The following is a 7340-nucleotide window of genomic DNA, read 5'->3' on the forward strand; positions in this document are numbered from 1 at the left end:
GATGTTGTTTGTTGACTTCAGCTCAGCATTTAACACTGTCATTCCCACCAAGCTGACCACAAAAATTTGGAGACCTGGACATTAACACTTCCCTCTGCAACTGGATTATGGACTTTCTGACCAACAGACCTCAGCATGTTAGGTCATGCCACACCTGCTCCACCACCATCACACTCAACACCGGCGTACCACAGGGCTGTGTGCTGAGCCCATTTTTCTACTCCCTCTACACCCACGACTCCAAGCCTGTGCATGGATCCAACTCCATCATTAAGTTTGCAGATGACACCACAGTGATTGGCCTCATCAGAGACAACGATGAGACTGCCTATAGGGAGGAGGTACTACAGCACCTGGCCTCATGGTGCGCTGACAACAACTTACTCCTTAACACCAGCAAGACAAAGGAGCTCATTGTGGACTTCAGGAAGAAGAAAGGAAGCATGCATTACCCCATCCACATTAACGGGATGGTTGTTGAACGTGTCTCCAGCTTCAAATTCCTGGGAACCGCCATCTCGGAGGACCTGTCCTGGACCACAAACACCTCCAGCCTGGTCAAGAAGAACAAACCAACTTCAGCCATACTGGTGAACTTTTACCAGTGTGCGATCGAGAGCATCCTGATCCATTGTATCACAGTATGGTATGCAAACTGCTCAGCTGCTGACTGCAAGGCACTGCAGAGGGTGGTGAAAACCGCCCAATGCATCACAGGGACACCACTTCCTGCTATTGAGGACATCCAGAGAAAAATGCTGTCTACGTCGAGTTCGCAGCATTCTTAAGGACTCATCTCACTCTGACCATAGACTGTTTATCCTCCTGCCCTCCGGGAGGCGCTTCAGGAGCCTCCGGACAAGGACCAGCAGACTCTGGAAACTCTGGAACAGCTTTTTCCCTACAGCTGTCTCCTTACTGAATTCTGCCCACTGAATTTTCTATGCACTTTTTTTTACTGTCCATTGCACTAGTGTAAATGATGTTCATATGTTCATAGTTTCTGCTTATAGTGTACATACACTTATTACAAAATCCATCTGTTTAGTATGTTTAGGGTGACCATATGCGCCATTCATACGGGACACGTCCCGGCCAGGATTTTAATATTGCCTAAAATATCCAGGTTTTGGCTGTTTGCAGGTCGATCATTGTGCGACATTCATGAGCAGACAGCTCCTTATGCTTTCGGATCACTCTCGCACCTACTTTGCTGTTTTTTTTTTTTTTTTTGAGCAGCGATGCTTCAAGTCAAATGAACGAACAAACACGTGCGCATATTTGCATTGCTTTGATTGTTCCCTGTAGATCTCACCTTCTCATGCGCAGCCCTACGATTGGTCGATTATGTATAATACCTGCATGTTATTGGTCAAAATGCTTTGGATGTTTTAGGCAATATTAAAATCCTGGCCGGTATGTGTCCCGTATGAACGGCGCATATGGTCACCCTAAGTATGTTCATAGTACACCTATCTGTATATCATGCTCACAGTATTTAAAAATTCTGTATATTATGTCCATAGTACTGCCTTATCTGTATATTTATTGTACATTTGTAACATATTGTAGACACTGTATATCCTGTACTTACTGCTTATTGCACTTCTGGTTAGATGCTAATTGCATTTTGTTGCCTTGTACCTTACAGGGGAAGTCGTGGCTTGTTCGAGTCTTGGGCTGGCAATACCACAAATGAGGTGCCCTTGAGCAAGGCACTGAACCCCCAACTGCTCCCCAGGCACTACAGCATAAATGGCTGCCCACTGCTCCGGGTGTGTGTTCACAGTGTGTGTGTGTGTGTGTGTGTTCACTGCTGTGTGTGTGCACTTTGGATGGGTTAAATGCAGAGCACGAATTTTGAGTATGGGTTACCATACTTGGCTGTATGTCACATCACTTTCTCTTTCAATGACAATAAAGTTGAATCTAATCTAATCTATTTTTTCTAAGAAATTACTGTAATTTACCAAAGTGTTCCAAAGGCAAATTAGAAATTTTGCCAACATCTTCCTTACTGTACATACAGTACATAATTGTTTAAAAAATACTGTAATTAACCAAAAATGTTTTTTTTTTTTTTTTTTTTTTTTTTTTTTTATGTTCCAAAGGCTGCAGTAAATCTGTAGTTACAAGACTGACTTCCTACAGGTTAGATTTTGTCAATATCTCTCTTAATGCACATACAGTACACAATTATTCTTAGAAAAAGTACTAAAATTCACCAAAAGGGTTTTTTCATGTCCCAAAGGTTGTATGTAGTACATTTCTAGTTGCCAGACTGACTTACTACAGGTGAAATATTGCCAATATCTTCCTTACTGCACATACAGTATATAATTATTCTTAGACAACAATTACTGTAATTCACCAAAAGTTTTTTTTTTCTTTTTTTTTTTCATGTTCCAAAGGCTGTAGTACGTTTGTAGTTGCACGACTGACTTACTACAGGTAAAATTTTGCCAATTTCTTCTTTACTGTATGCAGAGTACATAATTATTCTTAGAAAACATTTACTGTAATTCAACAAAAGGGGTTTTTTATGTTCCAAAGATTGTAGTACAGTTGTAATAATAATAAAATAATAATAATAATTCCTTACATTTATATAGTGCTTTTCTCAGCACTCAAAGTGCTTTACATAGAAGGGGCGATCTCCTCAACCAGTCTTGTAGTTACAAGGCTGACTTAAGACAGCAGCCCACCAAGGCAAGAGCTTATGGAGCAGGAGCCCACCAGGGCGAAGCAGACAAAGCAGAAGACCTGCATGGTGGAGCAGACGGAGCAGGAGCCCACCAGGGCGCAGCACACTGAGCAGGAGCCCACCAGGGCGGAGCATACAGAGCAGAAGACCTCCACGACGGAGCAGAAACTCCTGGTAGAGATTGGGACCTAGGGAAAACTGAGACACAAGAGACAGACAGAGCATACACCGTCTCAAGGACCGAGGCAGGGGACACAAAAAAGCTCATCAATGTTTTCTCTGGTGACAACTGAATGAGCAGAAAGGTCATTATTGGAATCATTGGCAACGACTGGTTGAGTTAAAAGAGTTCACAACTAGATTCATTGGCTGAAACCAAACAGGAAGAGTTTACAGTTCAAAAATCTGGCTGATTGACTGAAACTGGACAGACAGACAGTTTATAAATGGGCTCACAGACTGAAAATGGACAAGCACGGAACGGAACAGACATATGGTTCAAAGTTAGACTCATTGACTGAGACATGATAGATAGACAGTTTATTAGTGATTTTTTTTTTGATACTGATAGGGGTAATGGGACAGACATAGAGTGCATTTGTAGTTTCTGAGCTCATAATAGGCAGGGTTAAGAGTTCAAAGGTGGGTCTTTGGGCTGTGTGACAATCCTACAAGGGCCTACAAGGAACAGACAGGCAAATCAAACACATGCTGGAACACTGAACAATTTGGCAGTTCACAGTTAGTCTCATTGATAGGACAGACATATTGTTCACAAGTGGCTTCTGGACTCGTGACAGGGTTAACAGGGCATACAAGGAGTTCGTTAAAGGTTTTCATGGCAGTGACAGACAGAGATGAGAGTTCCTGAACGGCTCTTGTAGCCGCAGCAGAAAGTTCACAGACAGCATCTTCAGATGTGACAGACAAGGCTGAGAGCTCAGAAACAGCTTCTTCGGGTTGAGATAAGGCAATAGTTCACAAATGGCCTCCTTGGCCAGTACAAGACGAGACAATAGTTCCTAAATGGCCTCCATAGCCGTGAAAGGATGGACAGAGAGTTTACTGATGGCCTCCACAACCATGACGGGACATGCTGAGAGTTCATAGACGGCCTCCATAGCCGTGACTGGACAGGATGAGGATTCGCAGATGGCCTCCATTGCCATGACAGGACAGGACGAGGATTCGCAATCGGCCTCCATAGCCATGACAGGACAGGATGAGGATTCGCAGACAGCCTCCATAGCCGTGACAGGAGGTTCACAGGTGGATACCACTGACACCGCTGGAGGTTCTGTAGCAGATGCCGCCAGCTCTGGAGGTTCTACAGCAGTACCATCAGGAAACAAGGAGAGTTCATTTACATCATCCTTAGCTGGACAGGTACAGCGTTCATCAACGGTTCCTTCGACTGTGACATGACAGGCTGAAAGTGCATTGCCAGGCGCCACCACTATGCAAGGAGGTGAAGCAAGTACCGCCGCTTTGGGAGGTTCTGAAGCATGGGCTGCCACCTCTGGAGAAGCTACAGTGGGCGCCATCGCCTCGGGGAACACGGCACCATGCACCACTACCACGGAAGGATCTGCAACATCAGCCGCCACCTCGGGAGACATAACAGTGGCGGCCGCCATTTCTAAAGTTTCAGTGGTGGTGTATGCAGCCCAAATACACCATAAAGCGATCCCCATAGTGGAAAGTGCTACAGACAGGGGAATTAGTTTAGGAACTACAGGGCTTGAGAACGCTGGCTTAGGGATACCAGCTGCACGTGCCGACACCAGCGGTGGGTCCTCCAAGCTGGATACCAGTCAGGGATACTGCAAAACAGTCCTTGAGGATCTGGGTGCAACAGACGTGATGTGACGTGACTCTAGATGATCAGCTGTGATGTGACGTGACTCTGGACGAAAAGCTGAGATGTGACATGACTCTGGAAGATCAGCTGTGATGTGACCTGATTCATGCAGATCAACTGTGACTTGACTCAGAAAGTGCAGCTGTGACTTGACTCAGGAAGATCAGCGGTGACTTGATTTGACTCAGGAAGACCAGCAGTGACTTGACTTGTGGATGGTGGCTGTGACATGACAAAGCATTGTTATCGCCGCCATTTTGTGAATGGACTCTGCTGTTGCCGCCATTATAGGCACGGACGTGATGTCGCATTCCTCCTCCGCGACACCCATGGTGAATGAGGAACCGCCAGACAACAGAGCATAATCCATAAACTGAGCGAGTGACAAACGCGGACTCTCGCCTCTAAACTCAGATTGTAGAGGTCGATTAATGCCATCACAAAAAAAAAAAAAAAAAAAAAACACTATCAAAAGACAGTCCGGTAAATCTGAATAGTGCATGATTGCTAAATATTTTCAAATATAGTTCTCTAGTGATTGCGGGCCTTGTTTAAGGGCTAATAATATTCATGCTGTGTCCATACCTGACCAATGTTCCTCTGAAAAGCTGCTGGATCCTTGTGAGGCTGAGTATTCTGTAACAAAGCCAATGAGACAAGAGACGTGCGGATCCATATGCAAGCTTTTTATTAAAAGATGTGGTCACAAACACAGGCAGGGTCGAAACACCAGCGAACAGGTATGGCACGGGAAAAACACAAGAGCAGTCCAGTAAACAGGCGTGGGTCGTCGATCGACGGTGAACAATATTCAACAGAGCAAAGAGAGATAATCCATGTACACAGCAATAATCCAGGCAGGGGCAAACAGAGTTAGAATGGCAAGACGAGAGGGGTAATCCGAAATACACAGACGAGAATCAAAACACAGGAAAACAGACAAGGCAGTATAGTCTTATGAATAAACTGGGTCTAAAGATAGAGCAGGCTCCGTAAAGTAGCTATCAACTAAATAGTGATAAACACTAAATAATACTCTGCGATTTGAGAAGGATCTGAGTGGGTGTTATATAGTGTGTATGTGATTGGTTACAGCTGTGTGCAATCAGTGCAATGGATGACGGGAAATGCAGTCCAGGGTAACATGCAAAAGTCTGTGTGGTGTGAGAGTCAATATGATGGATGGGAAACCTCTGGTGGTAACTGGACGGAAATCCATGAACCAGATTCATGACACATTAATGAACATCTATTTTGACAAATTAGATTTTTCTTCCATTAGAAAATGAATCCCGCATTTATGTGAGGGATGAGGGATATGTCACTCCCAAAACTTTGCTGCTTGTACAGTATATGGCCTGTAGCACGAAAAACATCTTTTAATCAAATTCTGAACATATTATATTTAGCCTAGAAAGTGCACAAATAGCACTTCCGTTATAATCACTAAAAAGGTGTCACTTAGGCTCATCGCAATCTCATAAAGTTTCTTTATAATCAATGAACCTCTTATTTATATTGTGTTACAGTGGGAAGATTCACGAGCGTGTGAAACAAAATCCAGTGTTTATTTGAACGAATGGCCAATCAGAGGTGTTCAAGAATCAACAGATCTGATTGGCTATATTACTCAACGCTACAAAAACATGTTGTAAATAGAAATATTTGACGTTCTCCAAAGCTCAATAATAAATATGCACTGGAGCATTTACCAAATCTATTTCACCAATATCCTATTAAATTTTCAACTTAGGGTGCTTTTCACTGCATGAGAAAATGGCATGAGAGCATGAGAAAAATGTCAATTGCACGAGTCTCACACTGAATGCGTGAGAGTTGGCTGCCCCGCTAGAGAGGGGAGTCGGGGTTGTTTGCCAAAGCAAACTCAAGACCAGACATTGAGTAAGTGCAGAGGTGGGGATTAATATGAGTGATAATTAATGGGTGACAGGTGTACCAGTTTAATACTCAGGAGATTGGGACCAGGCTGGAGTGGTGATTGGTTCCGGCGAGACAGGTGTCTCTCTGACAGCAGTCTCCTGGATTGCAGAATCAGACTAATTTGTAATAGGGGCTTCTGTTGGCATATAATAGCCAGTGTTGCCAACCTAGTAATTTTATTGCTAAATTTAGTAACTTTTCAGACTACACTATAATCTTTTTCTTCAAAAAGCACCTAGCAACAAATTTAGCTATTTTTTAATTTTATTTGGCTACTTTTAACAACTTTTGATAAGTGACTCAAACAATAAAATGGCACACATTTTCCATCTAAATTTCACAAAAAGAGGAAACCAAAGATGCCTAGCAGTACACACATCATGTGAATTAAGTTGTTGCTATTTGCAATTGCAATTGTTCAGTTTGATAATAATATAATAATTTAATAATTGTTCACTTATGATACACCTTTTTGTACCTGTGATTGTTGATCAGTTAGTACACTGTAAGAAAAATACCTAAAAAAATGGAAAAGGTAGGTTACTACTAATTTTCTAGTGCATTATCCGTTATCCATTATCCATTGTAACCCTTTAACCCGAAACACAAAATACAATGCGTAATTTAAAATGCAGGTAAAAGCCTGTGAATTATTTTCTTAGAGTGTAAAATACTGACTAATACACTGCTTAAAACTATAATTGTTCAGACTGTGTAGGTTTACTAACTAATAAAAAACTTGCAATCATTCAAAAATGTGTAAGTGTTCAATAATTCAATGTTGTATATAAAAATAGTTATTTATATTTTACCATTATATTATGCAATTATATT

The sequence above is a fragment of the Cyprinus carpio genome, chromosome A12, assembly GCF_018340385.1.
Source record: "Cyprinus carpio isolate SPL01 chromosome A12, ASM1834038v1, whole genome shotgun sequence".
NCBI classification, from domain to species: domain Eukaryota; kingdom Metazoa; phylum Chordata; class Actinopteri; order Cypriniformes; family Cyprinidae; genus Cyprinus; species Cyprinus carpio.